The sequence below is a fragment of the Peromyscus californicus genome, unplaced genomic scaffold, assembly GCF_007827085.1.
Source record: "Peromyscus californicus insignis strain IS unplaced genomic scaffold, ASM782708v3 Scaffold_4__1_contigs__length_199733344, whole genome shotgun sequence".
In the NCBI taxonomy this organism is placed as follows: Eukaryota; Metazoa; Chordata; class Mammalia; order Rodentia; family Cricetidae; genus Peromyscus; species Peromyscus californicus.
Genome location: NW_026294562.1, coordinates 41,917,818 through 41,934,155, shown reverse-complemented (window position 1 = coordinate 41,934,155; position 16,338 = coordinate 41,917,818).

Below are 16,338 nucleotides of genomic sequence, written 5' to 3'. Positions count from 1 at the left end.
CCAGCACGCTGTTTGCTTTTCTGAGTCTTTTGAACTCTTACTCAAAACTCTGCCAAGGCATTTCTGTCATTTCTCCTTCATTTAATGTGAGGTTTCCCCTTCCCAAGCCCCAAGCTTGTGATAACCATTCAAACAGAATACTAGAACTATTCCCTTTACCCTTACCAAGGAGCTTTCAGCCATGGGATAAGGATTCCTTACAGAAAAAGTCCAGCTTATCACATTCATCTTTCACAATCATCGACCCCTGCTCCTGTCTAACATTATCAAGATATACTCTCTGGCATGCACTTAGGATTCTCTTTTGCTACACCTTAATTATGTCTTGAGGTTCCTTTGGTGAGTAATCCTATTTTTTTTTAACTTCCCTAATTTATGCCAAGTCTTCACCCTAATTACAGAACCAAAAGGTAGATAGGAGAGGAATTGAGGCCATGTGTTAAGGAGGATAAGTATCATCTTGCAGGTCTTCCACCTAAGTTGAAGCAACAGCACAGTTTTCCACTCAGAGACGGCTGCTCTTGTATCAAGAAAGTGGAAGCTCCTCTTGGAGGCCCAGGAGTTAAGAGGCCAGTGGGCTCACATTCTTAAGCAAACACACCCATGATTCTTATTCAGTCTTAGTGTACCACTTCTTCCCTTTTAGAGTTCTACTCATTAAGCAACAAAGACAACTCTAATAATGAACATTAAGCTCTCATATACTTGTACAATTTTTAGAATGCATCCTACCATTTAATCTGCAGTTCAATCTATCTTTTTTTTCTTTAAAAACGATAGATTTCTCTAAATGCTATCTTGAAGGCTTCTAACTTCCAAACCATCTCCTAGTTGATTATTGACAAACTGCCTGATGTGTCAGTTTCCTTCTCCTACAAAACAAAAACATTTAGCAACAACCAAGTACCTAAGAGTCCTGGTGATTATTCTCTCTTCATATCTCAGAAAGGCTTGAGACATCATCACAAGGCCACAGTGACAGGTAATATTGACTATCAGCTAGACAGGAGACAAGCTCTGAACATATCAGTGAGAGCTTTTGTATACGGGTTAGTTGAGATGGGAAGATCCACCACTCCATAGCTAAACTACAGGACTGCATCAAGAAGACAATGATGAGTACCTACAATCATTGTTCTCTGCTTCTTGACTGTGGATGCAATGTGACTGGCCACCTCAAGTTCCTACCACCATGACATTCCCACCATAACAGATTCTATCTGTGAAAGGTAAGCCAAAATAAACTCTTCATTCGTTGCTTCCTTAAATTGTTTTTCTAAGGTAATTTGTCACAGCAGCAAGAGGGTGCCATATCCACTGAAAATATTACAGATAGTTGTACGACACCTTATGACTCTGGGAGCCAAACCTGGGTTCTCTGCAAGAACAACAAGGAAATGTCTAAGAGCTAATTTGTCTTTAAATTAGAAGTATACAGCTACCAGGCTGAAAAACAACCTGATTCGCCGGGTGGTGGTGGTGCACGCCTTTAATCCCAGCATTCGGGAGGCAGAGACAGGTGGATCTCTGTGAGTTCGAGGCCAGCCTGGTCTACAAAGCGAGATCCAGGACAGGCACCAAAACTACACACAGAAACCCTGTCTCGAAAAACCAAACCAACCAACCAAACAAACCAAAAAAAAAAAAAAAAACAAAAACAATAAAACAACCTGATTCTATGATCATTTCCTAAAGATTATGCTTCCTAGAACCACTTGGAAATGATCTATTTCATTTGGGTCTCACATTAGTTTTCTTAACATTGCTTTAACGTGATGGTATAAACCACAGAAACGTAAAATAATCATACTTCTGGAGTCTGGAAGTTCCCAACCAAGGAGCTAATGGGGTTTTCTCCCTCTAGGCTGTGAAGGTGAATCTGTCTCTTATCTCACGTTTCGTTACTTGTTGGCTGGCTTTTGCAATCCTCTGCCTTTACATGCATCTAATTTCTGGACTTTGTGCCTGCATGGATTTCTCTGCTTTGTGCTTCTGTGATTTCATGATGTCTACTTTAGTATTATTAAATTTTGTTTCCTTATCTGGACACACAAGGAATTAATATCATAGATACAAAAATAAAATTCATAGCCACATTTGTGGATTGCCTGCTGGTGGAACAAATGGACAGACCACATAAATGACAAGAATTCTTTGTCTCCATGAAAGGCTAATAATACCATCTGGTAGTATATGACTTTATGTTTGCAAAGATAGTGTATATGATGTTTCAATGAAATGATAAGCTGTCATACAGTGTGGGGTTAATGTCGATCTTAGTTAACGTGAACTCTGTACAGTTGTATCATTACCTGAGATTATGGTCTGACATGTCCGTTGTCTACAAGAAAGATTTACCATTGATCTTTAATTCACAAATTATTATACCAAATATCTTCATTATATTCTTAGTGAAAAACATCACAATGATAAGGCAGTCCTTAATATTATAAGAAATAAAATGGGAAGACACAGGTTCTTTCTTCGAAAACAAAAATATGAAAAATGGGGTATTGTAACTATTTTTTCTTTTTCCAAATTAGTCAGACTTGGTGTAAATATTTATAAATTCAGGTGACTGGGTTTTTGATGTTTGTCAGGCATAAGAATGAAGACAAAGTCATTAGTACTATTGTTGGATAAGCTGAGTTTTTAAATGTGATTTATATGAAAACATTTATGCAAAAGGGTCAATGGATTATATACAAGGATGATCTGTTTGGAGGTAGTGCAGAGGACAGAAAATACTTCACACATAATTCAATAGCTTTTCAGATGCAGAATAAATATCTAAATAAATCTTATGGGGAATTTTTTGTCAATATGGAAAATTCTGATGCTAATTTCAGAAAGGTTCTACTCAGATCCAATACTAGTTAACTTGTAACCCTGTGAGAAAGCAGAACTTTATTTGATAATATCAAAAATAGATAATTCTCTTTACAAAAGCAGAACTCAGTGTTCTGAGATTGGACACTGGATACAAACATAAAATATTAACTTGCAAACTCAGGCCACCTCCCATGAACATGTGCAGAAAGACATGCACTAAATTACAGATTCTTTCTTTGAAAGAAGAAACAACAAACAATTCGTCTGAATGTTTACATAATTGGACAATGAGCCAATACAGCAAACAGTGTGAACCCATGAGTCAACATACATTATAATGTCACCTCAATTATACTTATTTGTGTTCTCATGTGTACTATCCTACTAGTTTGCTCTTACCTAAGGGCCTCATCCTTGCTCCTCATCATCGTATAGCTGAGTGACTCCTGGCAATCAGTGGAGTCCAGTCACTGAGAAGAGTGACTCAAGGTCTTCCTTCCAGGCCCCATTCATTTAAATAGTCAGTAGCTGCTGGGCCAGTTAATATCTATGTACTGAACAACAGTTCCTATTCCTAACTTCATTGGGCTAATGTCCTCATTGGTGTGACATTCATAAGTAAAAGATAACTCAACAAAATCTAAAGTTATGATTCCTTTCTTTGTTGTACAAACTTAAATAAATTATTTAACCTACTAGATTTCAGGATATTTTAACCTATTAAATGGAAATAACGATACCACTCATGGGATAGACATAACAGGCATATACACAAAAGAATATATTATACATAAAGATATCTTTCCTTAAGATTCAAATTAGTTGTCATTAAGAGGATGTGATAAATCACAATCAGATAGGACAATGAAGCAATAGACAGCATAGTTTCCTGTCTACAGGTAAAAATCAAACTCAGCATAAATTTTATTCATACATTTCATTCTAAATTGCTTTGTACACATAATTAATTAGAAAGTGAATGAGAACACACATACTATTCTTATTTATTTTGTTTAATTTTGTTGTCGTTGTTAGTGTTTTTAATTTATTTTGTTGAGACAGGGTTTATTCTGTAGCTTGGGCTGGCTTTGAACTCACAGCATTGTCCAGGATGGCCAAACACTCCTGGTAATTCTCCTGCCTCAGCCTAACAAGTGTTGAAAGGATGTTCCATTCTTTATTATAAGCTACTTCTCTGTTCTTTGTCATTCTTGACAATCCTTGTAAAGGTGATAAAGCTCATTTATCATATCAAATCATTTTGCTTAAGAAGCCATCATTTGAATCAACTCCAAAAACTAGGAATTTTTTTCCATGTGTGTACATGTGTATATATATATTCATGTGTGGTATTCATGTGATCAATGCATATATGGAGACCTGACATTAATGCTGTGTGTGTCTTCCTCAGTTGCTCTCTACCTGAATTTTTTTGAGCAGGGTCTCTTACTAAACTTAGAGCTCACTTACCCACCAAGACTGGCTGACAAGTGAGCTCCAGGGTTGTTTCCTTTTCTGCCTTCTCCACATAGGACTGTGCACAGCTGCAGTACTTGGCTTTCTTTCTCACTAACAGAGCCATCTCCTCAGTCCTACTAATAGTGATTTCTTAAGCTTAACCTATTGTAAGCTTAAACTTTTTCTGTAAAGATCATTTGATTAGTTCACTTCACAAACTTATTTTTGTTGTTTGTTTTTCTACAGAGGAGATAAAGCTAAGGGTTTTATTGTTTAAGCACTAGCCTTATCAATTCTCTGAGAATCTCATGCATAGTATTTTGATCATATTCATGGCCTCCCAACTCTTCCCATGCTGTCCATCCCATTCTACCTAACTTTGAGATTTCTTCTTTTTTGTCTGTTTCTTTCTCATGGAGAACTGCAGAGCTGCTCTTTGGAATAGACACTTACTTCACTGGGGTATGGATGACTTACCAGGAGTTACACTGTTAAAGAAAATGGACTCTCCTTATCCCAGGAGCTAATAAAAGCAGTATCTTCTCATCTAGTGGTGGGACTTCAGGCCCATCTTCCCCTGTGTGCTGAAATTTGTCTGGATGAAGCTTGCACAGATCTTGTACAAATTGTCACAGCAACTATAAATTCATAAGCGTAACTGCCTCGCTCGGTGTGGAAAACACTTTCCTTGATGTTATTGACCACCTCTGGCTTTTAGAACCTTTCCATTCCCTTGAGTGGCCATGAGGGATATGATATATATGTCATATTTAGGGTTGAAAACATCACAGTCTCTTATTCTCTGCACATTGACCACTTTTGCAAGGTCTCTCTGTTAATTGCCATCTACTGGAAGAAGAAGCTTCTCTGATGATGGTTAAGAGATGCTGTGATCTATGAGTATAACAATAGGTCATCAGGACTCATTTTAATACTATGCTTGTTTAGAAAATTTATCAATCAGTTTATAAATAGAGTTTGTTTTTCTCTTTCCCTTTTTCTTTCTGCAATTTTTTTCAATGAATTTGAAACTTTTTACATAAAGGACAATAATTATCCCAGTAGCCACCTCACTTTTGTATCAAAGACACTCTGAGTATTTTCTGCCTCTGAGCAGAATGACCAACTTTATTCTTCCATATTATCCCCTAAGCTTGTTGTAACTTCTTTTCAGAATTTTTTTTTTACCTAGTAAATGATAAATAAATGTTAATCATTGTAACTAGCTAGACAACTATTGTGTAAGTTACTTTTCTGTTGTTGTGATAAAACACCATGACCAGAGGTGTCTTAATGAAAAAAGCTTACTTTTCCTTAAAGTTTCTAGAGGAAACACTCATAATAGTAGGTGAAGCATGACAGTACAGGCAGGAGGCTGAGAGTTAGCATAGCAAAATGCACACAGGAAGCAGAGAGAGAACTGGTAGTGAGGACGATTTTAAGTTGTCAAAGCCCATCATAGTGATGTTTTCATCCATCATGGTTTCATGTTCTAAGGGTTCCTGAACCTCCCCAAACAGCACCACCTACTAGTAGACAAAATCTTCAAATACAAAAGCCTGTGAGGAACATTTCTCATTCAAAACACCCTACCTATATAATCTCTGAACTGTGCTTAATATAGCTTGAAATCTTATCATTTTTACCTTGTTAGACTTTTAATATCCATTCAGTCATCTTCCCTTTATTAATGTGATGTTTCCTCTCTTAAAAATTATACCTACTTTAATGTCCTAAATGAATACCTCTGGTCCATTTATAGTATTGATCAAAACATTTAATTAGTTCCTGTTTTAAGTATTCAAGACCCACCATTGCCTGCATCTACATCTGTTTCCTCTTTCTAGTTTTAGTTCCTCCTCTTATACTTCTCTATAAACCCTATATTCCAACTTAAAGTTTGTTTGCCATTCTTTTAAGTACCTATACTCTAGTCCTACACATAACTCCTTATAATTTTTTCAACTAAGAAGACTTTTTCTACCTGTTGTCTCCATGGTGATCCTTAAAATAGTCCTCATCACTCTTGGCCTTCAAACTCTGTCTTCATTATTTATGTACCAGTCTTGCCTCTCTTCGTAGTCTATGGGACCTTCAGTAAAGAATCCACACCCAGTTCCATACTTTCATTTTCAAAGCATTCGTGCTTGGCTAATCAATTGCTGACTGTATGAATGGATTGATATTTAAAATCCTTAGGACAGAAAAGCAATAAGGGTAAATATCTAATACAATAGTACTTTATGAGAAGTCTATTTTTCTTATCAGGAATGTGCTGGCTTCTTTGGGATATGATTTCTGGAGAACAAAGGACACTAATGACATCTCCAAATGTCTTAAGATTCCAGTTGTCAACAACCTATTGGAAGTACTGAGGGTTGTTATTCTTACTCCTCCCAATAATGCCTTTGTTCTGTAAGATTCAAAGGCTGTGATCTTGTTAAATGAATTTATCCTACATGTTAACAAACAAGATATTATAGAATGACCCAGAAGGAGGATACAGAAAAATTAAGCCATGATGAAATCAGTTGGAAACCAAGATCATGGCAGACTTACCACTGTCCTGGTAGCATTTCAAAACCAGATTTCTGGGAAAGAAATAATGCTTTATTAATAATATTAATGATTTGTTATTATGTTTTCTATCATTTACAATTCCATGTTACCAGCAGTTGCTGAACACGGAATTGGAACATATGTGCACCTGGGCTGTGACAAAGCTGTTATGAGGCCACTCAGTCATGTTACTGACCATAGATGGCATGGGAAGATGACCTGCAAAGTGTTAGACACTCTTTAAGTGATACCACACTTTCCTGGGAATTACTTTCTCCCAGCCAAGTGAAGTGTTTAAAAATTATTTTACCAGTAGTCTGAGGCCACTTAGATCTGAGATATGTGAATAACATGAAAATAACATAATAAGAAGCCTCCCTGACTCTGCAATGATGGCTCTTTGTGTGGTGCAAAGACAAATGCGTGGTCTAACACAAGTCAAGAGAACCTTACTTACTCGTGTGTTCTCATGCTTTGTAACTACCAAAGTTTCTGCTGTTTTCACTTTTCTCACGTAAGTCTACTTCAGTGAGTCATATTTAACCTCTATACATTTTCACTCTGCTCTCTGTTTGGGGGAATTGAGAGAATTTAGTAGCTACTTCGATTATTCCCTGTGTTCAGAATCTTTTATGGAGTTTGCTCAAAGGAAAGGAGAATGTGAAAGGTGTTTTTTTTTGTGTGTGTGACCTATTTGTATAGCTGCTTTTGTCTCTTGTTTCTGATAACTGTCACTATCAACTGTCCCTCTGGCCCCTTTGCTGTTGCTGTTCCTAAGAAATAGCACAGTACCTCATTGTTTTCTTACTTAAAAGAACTTATAAATTCCACCTTGCAACCTTCTAAACAAAATCATCTTTAAACTTCATTAATTGTTCAATTTTGATTGTATCATTTCTTTTTATGTTAGGGATATAACTGATACTCTAATTAATCTAAGCATAGTCATTTCATAATATTTCTGAGTCATATTGTTTCAGCTATAGAAACTGTTCTTCTTCCAGATAGTTGTATATTTGATTTTAATTATAAAGCATTTATTTCACCAGATATTTTTAAATTAAATCAGAATTTGATATTTTTTATAAGTCTTATTGACATAAGTGGGCATTTGGAAGCGTGTTGGTTATTATTTTGCCAATTTGATATAAGCTGGAGACATTCGGCAAGAGGGAATCTCAGCTGAGGACATGCCTGCACAAGGCTGGCCTGTGGGAAAGCCTGCATAGTATTTTCTTGATTCATGATTGACATGGGAAGGCCCACATCACTGTAGGCAATAACACCCCTGGACAGGTGATCCTGGGTTGTAGAAGAAAGTAGGTGAAACAAGGCAAAGAGAGGAAGTCAATAAGCACCATTCCTCTATGAACTATTTCAGTTCTTGCCTTGAGTTATTGCCCTGACTTTCATGAATGATGGACTACAAACTGTACATACTGAATAAACTCCTTTCTCCCCAATTTGCTTTTAGCCATGCTAACTAAGACTGCAGAATAATGAAAGAACATTGAACATACTGATGCAATACAGGTAAAATATTAGTTTGATACATATTGGTGTGATAAAGAACCAGCAATTTTATTGTAGTAGTAACTATGAATAGACCAATTACAACAATTAGGTTTCACTCACCAACACTATTTCTGTGCTCTGTTACAGTAGGGTAAAAATCTGGTGATGTAATTTTCATTTAACATAGGGAGGTGACACAAAAATCTACTTTGATGTCACCAAAATCTTGAGAACTATATTATGAGGTTAAGTTTCTGGGGAGTGGGAGATGACACCCTAATCATTTGTTTCCAGAATCCAAGCATGGAGTAATTCAGATCAGAACGTAAGTAGAGTATCTGACTCTATCACCTGAGGCCGACTTGAGTTAGTCATCAAACTAAGATGATGTTTCCAGTGTGTGAAGAAAAGACTGCCTTCTCCCTGACTGCCAGCAGACCAGGAGTAAAGGTGCATCACTGATGCCTGTGGGAAGGGAGCATTACATCATTCTATGATGTCCCAAAGACTACACAACGTGTAAAACCTATACATTCTGCTAAAAGGATAGTATGAGATTAAAATTCCCTTTTCTTGTGATATCCTTTCTATTTTTCATTAGCTTTGATATAACTTTATAATTGCAACTGTTTATACATAATTTAAACATGTGAGTGAATAAAGAAAAAGACATAAAGTACTATACTAACATTTTAATTTTCAAAGGATGTAGCATAATGATTTAAACTTTAAGACATTTTGCTCATTTGTTGAATTAAAGGCAAATATTCAAAAGAAGGCTAATATATTGGCTGTTTATGAGGAGAGCTATGAATTTATATACTTTTCCTTTTTAAATAATGCAAATGTAATATGTTTACGGGATCTTGGAGTCTTGAAGAAATACTATGAATCTCTCAAGAAGCTGAGGATTACCTTAAAAGGCTTGACAACAGAGCCATGGCACAGGAAGTCTGCCCTGGATGTTCTGCTGCTGGGAATTGGCCCTCGGAGACAAATTCACCCACTCTGATGAGTCAAGGCATTGAAAATGATGAAGAATATGGACTGGGTAAGCCATGATTAATTGCTGAATGGGATGAAACTCAAACAGTATATGCAAATGTTGGAGTTAATGTTAACTTTTAAAATGATCTCTTTCCTTTTATATATCTTCAATATCATTGCTTCAAATAGTGTTTATTCTTTTACTTTCCTAAGAATTTTCATTCATAGAAGTACAATACAATTCTAGAGAAATTAATACTATATTTTGATATTAATCTCCTATCACTAGTTTTGATGGCATACAATTTTGCTCTAGGCTGCTAAATTAATATTTTCTTGCTTCTCTCCAAAAATGGAAACATGTTTCTTTAAATAAATTTAAATGCCATGAAACACTGAACCAAATAACCAAGACAAAGTTGGAGAATACATACAGAGTGAAAATTTAATAAGCATTTATAACAACTTTGAGGGAATGATACAAACAGTAGACTATGTAGTGAAATTGCATTCTAGACTGACACTCTTTTCAATCCACTCACATTATGGGAATGGCATAAGGTACTGTGGTAGTGAGCTGCATCCAGAAACCTCACCTGAGGAGGATGTGAGACTTCATTTTAGTCTCATTTACTATGACTTGGCAGATCTGCAGAGTAGCACTCTTCTTGATAACTGCTCCATGCATCTGGCCTCCTTTAGTCTGTAGACCCATCACTTAACTGTTCTTGGCTTAGAGGCTGATATGTTGAGATGAGAAAGCTGGGGACTGTGTCTGGACTCCTCACAGACAAGAAGCAGATGGAGGCATGACCTTAGAATGCTTTCCATATTCTCAGCTAATTCACTCAAGAACAGGCTTGATTTCATCCCTATTTATTTTCCTGTAAAGACCTTACTCAAGCTTTTTTCCCCCCACATGATCAACAGATATGTTCACAGTGAACCTAAGTGACCATTTTTTTCACAGTGAATAAAATATTTTTATTTATCCAGTTCTTTTTATTTAAATGGGTATTCCTGATGAGATATTTACCATCAATCTCGACTACCCGAGGTTGATTTCAGGGGCCCACGTTATAGAAGGAGAGAACCAGTTTCCTCAAATTGTTGTTTCTGGACATCTTCCTAAGCCACATGGAACTCACTCTCTCTCTCTCTCTCTCTCTCTCTCTCTCTCTCTCTCTCTCTCTCTCTCTAAATAAAAAAGAAAGTTAAAATATAGGAATTCCTAATTACGTATTCTACATATAGAAAAGTATCTAAATTTTAAATACCTTTATTTTATTTAATAAACAGCTCTATGGATAGCAGCCTAGAAGAAAAAAGGAGGGGAAGTGAGTTTCCAGACCCATAATCTTTCCTCACCTACCTGTTTCCTCCTTATCTATTTATAATCTATATACAAGCCTTTGGGATGAGACTAAAATACTTTTAAGTTGGACATGATGTAGATCACACCAGTTGTTGACTCAGCATATCATTCTCCATAATATACAACCTACTATTAATAATTTTAATGTGTTTCTTTCTTTTTTTTTTTTTTTTTTTTTTTGGTTTTTCAACACAGGGTTTCTCTGTGTAGCTTTGCTTCCTGGAACTCACTTGGTAGCCCAGGCTGGCCTCGAAATCACAGAGATCCACCTGCCTCTGCCTCCCGAGTGCTGTCCGCCTGCCTCTGCCTCCCGAGTGCTGGGATTAAAGGTGTGCGCCACCACCGCCTGGCGTGTTTATTTCTTATATGTTCACAAATATTCAAAGTGGATAGGGCTCAACCTCCATGAGACATGGAAAGTTTCATATTACATATTCTTAGTATCAACAAGGTTCTAAAACTATTTTAATATCTACATGCATTTTCTGTGTAATATTAAATTACTTAAGGGGACAAAAATATCTTTGTCAGTACACAGTCTGCATAGGTCCTGGGAATATGAGGTCAGGGAAACTGTGAATATACATGTTTTCTTTTAGTTTTAAGTCCTTGGGTTTCAGTCAGGATGTATGAAGTCAGATTTATGACTCAGAAACTCAGTTTTTCCCTCTCACGCAATGAGTCAAAGGGAATGGGGAGTTGGCTAGAGCTAAGCATAGATTACCAAAAAGAAAAGCCCTGAGCCATCAAATACTCTCCTTTAAAACCCAGAGCAGGAAACGAAGTGACTAAGTACTATTAGAAATTTATAGTAGTCTTTAGTCTATTCCAAACTAAGAACTTCAACACCCAAAGAAACTTATGTAGTTAAGGTGTCATTTAAGAATATGGAAATACCAGTTATGCACTAAAGTGACTAACAATAATGAGACTGTCCTGCCTTGTTTACATTTCTTGAATACGTAGGAACATGTTAGTCTTCTTTCTAAAATTAAATGTATTTATTTATTTAACATCTTGACGACAGTTTCTCCTCTCTCTTCTCCTTCCGTTCCCTTCTACCAGCTCCCCTCCCTGCACTATCCACTTGCCGCCCTCTGTTTCTGTTCACAAAGGGGCAGGCCTCCCATGGGTATCAAAAAAGCACACCATACCAAGTTGCAAGAGGACTAAGCACCCTTGTTTTAAGGCTGTGCAAGGCTAACCAATATTGGGGATAAGTTCCCAAACGCTAGCCAAAGTGTTAGGAACAGCCCCTGCTCCCATTGTTAGGAGTTCCAGAAGTAGAACAAGCTACACAACGGTCACACATATGGAAAGGGCCTAGGTCAGTCCCATGCAGGCTCCTTAGCTTTTGGTTCAGGCTCTGTGAGCTCCTATGGGCCCAGGTTAGTTGTTTCTGATTTTTTCTCCTTTGGTTTTTCTTTTTTTTTTTTTCTGTGTATGTGTGTGTGTGTGTGTGTGTGTGTGTGTGCAATGTCCTTGACCCTTCTGGTTCATACATTCTTTCCTCCCTCTCTTCAGCAGGATTTCCCAGCATCTATTTCCATCAGTTACCAGATGAAGGTTCTCTGATGACAATTGGGGTAGTCTTTATTCCATGAGTATAGCAGAATATCATTAGGCATCATTACATTGATTTTTTTTTCTCCATTCATGTTTGGTTCTATCCTAAGGCTCCAGGCAATCCAGCCTATTGGTCCTTGCACTCTAGAAAGTGTCAGGGGTGGGCTCACTCTCATGGCATGGGTCTAACACTGAACCAGTCAATGGCTGACCACTTGCACAATCTCACACCATATTTACTCCAGCACATTCCATAGGCAGGACAGACTGTAGTTAAAAGTTTCTGTGTGGGGGTTGGTGTCCCAGTCCCTCCATTGGAAGACTTGTCTGGTCACAGGAGATGGCTAGTTCAGGCTAAATATCCATTATTGCCAGGAGTCTTAGCTGGAGTCATCCTTGTAGATTCCTGTGAGTTTTCTTGCATAAGATATCTATCTGACCCAAGAATACCCTCACTTCCAGTCATCTATTTCAGTAACCACCCCCTCCATTCACTTCCCAACCTGATCCCTGATGCACCCATCCCCATCCACCCTGAGTCTACCCTGGAGATTTCTTCTATTTCTCCTTCCCAGGGAGCTCCCTGAATCTCACTTTGAGCCCTCTTTGTTACCTAGCCTCTTTGACTCTGTGAATTCTACCATAGTTATCCTTTACTTTACAACTAATACCCATTTATAAGTGAGTATGTAACATATTTGTCTTTTTGAGTCTGGGTTACCTCACTTGGGATGATTTTTTTCTAGGTCCATCCATTTTTCTTCACATTTCATGATGTCATTGTTTTTAACAGCTCAGTAATACTTCATTGTGTCAATGTAAGACATTTAGCTTACCGATTCTTCGATTGAGGAGCATGTAGGTTGTTTCCAGGTTCTGGCTATTACAAATAAAACTGCTATGAATATAACTGAGCAAGTGTCCTTGGGTATGAATGAACAACTTTTGGGTATATGCCCAAGAGTGGTGTAGCTGGGTCTTGAGGTAGATCAATTCTCAATTTTCTGAGAAACTGCAATGTAGATGTAACCAATCGTCTTATTAAATAAGAAACACAGAACCAATGCAAAGAAGAAAGCCAAGAGGTCAGAGCTAAGAGCAAAAACCTTACCCTTCCTCCTGCGATGGTCCTACCTCTCTGAAAAAGAGCTACTTCCTGTGTTAAAGTCTTTATATAGACTTTCTGTTCTGCCTTCTCATTGGTTGTAAACCCAACCACATGACCGCCTCGTCACTGCCTGTCTGTACAGACCTCCAGGTCTTCTATGGTTGGTATTGAGATTAAAGGTATGTATATCCAATGCTGGCTGTATCCCTGAATACACAGAGACTTACCTAGCTCTGCCTACCAAGTGCTGGGATTACAAGCGTACGCCACCACCAACCGGCTTTCCTATGGCTTGCTAATAGCTCTGACCCCTGGGCAACTTTATTTATTAACATACAAATAACATTTTAATACAAATAAAATATCACCATACTGCCATATTAATTTCCAAAGTGGCTGTACAAGTTTGCACTCTGACCAGTAATGAAAGAGTGTTCCACTTGTTCCACATCATCCCCAGCATGACCTGTCATTTGTGTTTTTGATCTTAAGCATTCTGACAGGTTTAATATGGAATCTCAGAGTCATTTTTGTTTACATTCCCTTGATGGATAGGTATATTGAACATTTCCTTAAGTGTTTCTTAGCTATTTGAGACTCTTCTGTTAAGAATTCTTTTTTTAGATCTGGCCCCAATTTTTAATTGGATTATTTGGTTTTTTTAATGTCTAGTTTCTTAAGTTCTTTATATATTTTGAAAATCAACCCACTGTTGGATATAGGATTGGTAAAGATCTTTCCCCATTCTATAGGCTGCTGTTTTGTCCTATCGACAGTGTCCTTTTCAGTTTCACGAGGTCCCATTTATTAATTACCAATCATAGTGTCTATGCTACTGGTGTTTATTCAGGAGGAACACTGTACCAATGTGTTCAAGGAACTTTCCCACTTTCTGTTCTATCAGGTTTCAAAGTATTGTTATTTGCAGATGATATGATAGTATACATAATCAACCCCCAAAATTCTACCAAGGAATTCCTACAACTGATGAACACCTTTAGTGAAGTGGCTGGATACAAGATTAACCGCCCCCACCCCCCAAAATAATCAGTAGCCCTCTTAAATACAAATGATAAAAGGACTGAGAAAGAAATCATGAAAATAACACCCTTCACAACAACCACAAATAATACAAAATATCTTAAGGTAACTCTAACAAAGCAAGTGAAAAACCTGCATGACAAGAATTTTAAGTCTTTGATGAAAGAAACTGGAGAAGACATCAGAAGATGGAATGATTTCCCATGCTCATGGATTGGTAGGATTAACATAGTAAAAGTGACAGTCTAACCAAAAGATTGGTGCAAACTCCATCAAAATTCCAACACAATTCTTTACAGACAATGAAAGAATAATCCCCCCTTTCATATGAAAAAAAAAAAACCAAAATAGCTTTAAAAAATCCTGTACAATAAAAAAACTTCAAGTTATGCAGAGTGTCAGTATAATAGGCCCCACTATTGAGAAAAAAAAAAGGAAAAAACATCACTGAAGGCATTCAACAACCATTTGATTCCTTTTGTCTAATTTCGGGGGAATATACCACCAAGATTGAAATGCCTATTAAATAATCATTTTCTTCCCGATTTTGTACTCTGTCCCCTATATGGAAAGGCTAACTTGGGACTTTGGATCCAGACACCAGAAAACGGTGAGGCTACACTATCTGTGAACAGTACTATACCCTTAACTACTGATGATTACCCCATAAGGCAAGTAAAAAAGGCCAGAACTGTCTTTGGGGCATGGCCTTTATATGGCTCCCATGCCTGTATGGATTTAAGGCCTATTCATTGGGGGTGGTAGGCTTTGAAATTTTAAAAGCCCATATTAGGCCCTGTTTTCTCTCTCTCTCTCTCTCTCTCTCTCTCTCTCTCTCTCTCTCTCTCTCTCTCTCTCTCTCTCTCACTCTCTCTCTCTCCCTGTAGATTAGGATGTAGCTCTCAACTACCACTCCAGCACCATATATGTGGCCACTGTTCTATGATGATAATAGACTAAAACCTTGAAACTGTAAAACAGCCTCAATTAAATGTTTTCCTATATAAGAGTTGCCCTGGTAATAGTGTCTCTTCACAGCAATAGAAAAGTAAGTAAGACAGACATATATAAATATTCTATAGAGTGCTATATTTTACGATTTTCTTGTTTATACCTCAGTGATCAAATATTGCCCACTAAGCTTTTCAGTACCAGATTGAAATCAGTTAGTGAATAAGGAAGTAATAGGGTCCCGAGGCGTAACTTATCCTGGGTTTGTAGCTAGAGTTTTCCTGCCTGGCCCACAGTCAGGACAAATCTCTGACACCCGCCAGTCCCACAGCCATTCAGACCCAACCAAATAAACATAGAGACTTATATTGGTTACAAACTGTATGGCCGTGGCAGGCTTCTTGCTAACTGTTCTTACAGCTTAAATTAATCCATTTCTATTAATCTATACCTTGCCACGTGGCTTGTGGCTTACCGGTACTTTACATCTTCCTTGTCCTGATGGTGGCTGGCAGTGTCTCCCTCACCCAGCTTCCTGTTCTCTCAATTCTCCTCTCTGTTAGTCCCGCCTATACTTCCTGCCTGGCCACTGACCAATCAGTGATTTATTCATTGACCAATCAGCAACACATTTGACATACAGACCATCCCACAGCACTTCCCCTTTTCTTTTCTTAAAAAGGAAGGCTTGAACCTTTACACATCTCCAAAGTCAGCTTGGTATATTTGGGAATTTGGGCGTAGCTTCTCTTACTACTTCCTGCTGGAGGGGGGCGCTGCATCTTATGGGGACACAAAGAATATTTTAGGGTTATGGAGTAGTCCATGAGGGTGTATCGTCTGAGCCAGTTGCCTTGAAACGGTTCTGGATGTTGGATCATCTGGGCCATGGTGTCATCGGAGACCTTTCAGGTGGTCTTGGCTGGTCAAACCTGATGTGTCTTAA